Raw genomic sequence first — 2,579 nt, forward strand, 5'->3', positions numbered from 1 at the left:
AACTTGGTCAATTTCTGCACGGTTTCCAGTGCGATCACATGACTACTGTAATGTGAGATGCAGAACTGACCATAAGACCATAAGACATAGGAGTGGAAGTAAGGCCATTCGGCCCATCGAGTCCACTCCGCCATTCAATCATGGCTGATGCGCATTTCAGCTCCACTTACCAGCGTTCTCCCCGTAGCCCTTAATTCCTCGCGACAACAAGAATCTATCAATCTCGGCCTTGAAGACATTTAGCCTCCCGGCTTCCACTGCACTCCGTGGCAATGAATTCCACAGGCCCACCACTCTCTGGCTGAAGAAATGTCTCCGCATTTCTGTTCTGAAATGACCCCCTCTAATTCTAAGGCTGTGTCCACGGGTCCTAGTCTCCTCGTTTAACTGAAACAATTTCCTAGCATCCACCTTTTCCAAGCCATGTATTATTTTGTACGTCTCTATTAAGTCTCCCCTTAATCTTCTAAACTCCAACGAATACAATCCCAGTATCCTCAGCCGTTCCTCATATGTTAGACCTAACTGCATATCTCCCCAACCCTTTCCAGCTCTTAACTTCACTTTATGCCCCTATTGATCCGGGCATAAACTGCAAGCAACTGCACGCAATATTTCGGGGGAACCGAATGAACAAATGAAATAAACGACTGGAGAAAGCCACAGAAACCTGTCGTTTCCAATAAAACATCTTTTGCTCAATCCTGCGCTGTGCACTTATCCTGAGCCCGATGCTCCAGTAATCTCTTGTCCGTGTCAGTAAAAGCTGCTCCACGAGGATTAATTACAGAACAGGTGCATCTAAATGGATTGAATTGCTTGAAGATGTAGACCATGGGATTGAGCACTTTCACCCAAAACAGTGACTGCAGCAGTACAGAATGAACAGTGCAAATGTGAGTATTATATTGCGCAGTACCTCAGTGAAATGGGAGGGTGGACGTTTAGGCAAGTTAGTTCTTGTGGGAGGGAGAGGTTACTCCGATAAAGGGTGGTTATGATATGTGAAACGCAAAGATGTGAGACAGCGGGTGTTTGAAGAAGGAAACTGATCACCACGAAGAGTATTTTTATGTAAAAAATAGATTGATTTTCCCAGCGTTTGCTAAGCACATATTACATGGAGTAAAACGGGAAAAATGCCGATTGCTGTGACAGTGATTCGAGCAGAACTTGCTGTGTTTACAATGCCAAGGAAGAACCATTTCATGATACTGGTGCCACATGGAAAATCACGATGCAAAAAGCAATAAGGATCATGGCAGAGATTATGCCAGGAACAAAACCACTCGCACAAAGGAATACTTGTGAAACAGTGACTGAGATGTGGGAACTCAGATTCGGTTGAATCTTTCACTTCTGTGCCCCGAGACACTGTAGTGATTGCAACACTGAGGTTGTCGGATATTACATTTGCGAGATATCTACAAAACTTCAAATGATCGCAAAGGTCGTTACTGTAATCGAGACCTCAGAAAATTAACTGGTATATCCGATGTGGTGATTAGGCTCACGTTCACGTCAGTTATGCTGAAGAAGTGGATACGAAATTCATCAGATCAGCAGTGATAACATTGAATGACTGACCAGTCAGAGTGTGAATGGAAGCTTCATGAGGACATATGTGTTTTCTTTTTGAAAATTCGCTGCTTTGAAAGGTGATGAAGATTGCACTGAAGCAGTGACGGTAATTATCTTTATCGCTTGTTCAATTGGTGAACATGACTGCTATTAACGATGTCCGTGTTAACATCATGGCTCTTAAGGCTCCGCATCAGGCCAGTGGCGTAATGGATAACGCGCCTGACTACGGATCAGGAGATTATAGGTTCGAATCCTACCTGGCCTGGTGACAGCGCAGACTTCTAATACGCATAAAAACTGATTTTTCTGAAGTCGAAATACGGTTGGAGTTCCTAATCTGCAGGTAAGAGAATGCCTTCATTAAATGTACCCGAGAATATGAAAGTCAATGTTCCAGCGTCATCACAGGAGGGAAGCCAAATAATCGCACACGATACTCATGAGCATCTTTCCATTTCATAAAGCCACTGATCGAATAACTGTTGCTCACGGTAATGCTCGGCTTTGAGCATTTTTCGAAACTCTTTGGTCAGTGGAATCAGAGAAGAGTGAAGGGTTTACTGTCCAACTGATCTTTATAGAGCGTGAGTTCCAGACTCTACCACTCGCTGACTGATAAAGTTTTCCTACAAGTCTATTCAAAGCTTTCTGCATCTTATCTGAAATCTACAAACCCTGGTGATCGATCAAGAGCAAATATTACCTTCAATCTTTAATTCCATGCTCCTCATTATTTCGTACATGTCAAGTGGGTGGCACGGTGGCACAATGCCTGAGATCCGGGTTCAATTCCCGCCTCAGGCGACTGACTGTGTGGAGTTTGCACATTCTCCCCGTGTCTCCGTGGGTTTCCTCCGGGTGCTCCGGTTTCCTCCCACAGTCCAAAGATGTGCAGGTCAGGTGAATTGGCCAAGCTAAATTGCCTGTAGCGTAAGGTAAGGGGTAAATGTCGGGGTATGGGTGGGTTGCGCTTTGGCGGGTCGGTGTGGACTTGT

The 2,579-nt window shown here is 44.7% G+C and overlaps 1 non-coding gene across 1 annotated transcript; it reads left to right on the plus strand.

The window, feature by feature from the left end:
* Window positions 1-1,776: 1,776 nt before the first annotated feature.
* trnar-acg (transfer RNA arginine (anticodon ACG)) lies at window positions 1,777-1,849 on the plus strand. Its single transcript has one exon. It is a non-coding gene; the product is annotated as a tRNA-Arg (tRNA).
* Window positions 1,850-2,579: the final 730 nt, after the last annotated feature.

Source organism: Chiloscyllium plagiosum, unplaced genomic scaffold, assembly GCF_037043375.1.
Source record: "Chiloscyllium plagiosum isolate Xiang-an unplaced genomic scaffold, Cpla_swu_hap1 HiC_scaffold_48, whole genome shotgun sequence".
Lineage (NCBI taxonomy): Eukaryota > Metazoa > Chordata > Chondrichthyes > Orectolobiformes > Hemiscylliidae > Chiloscyllium > Chiloscyllium plagiosum.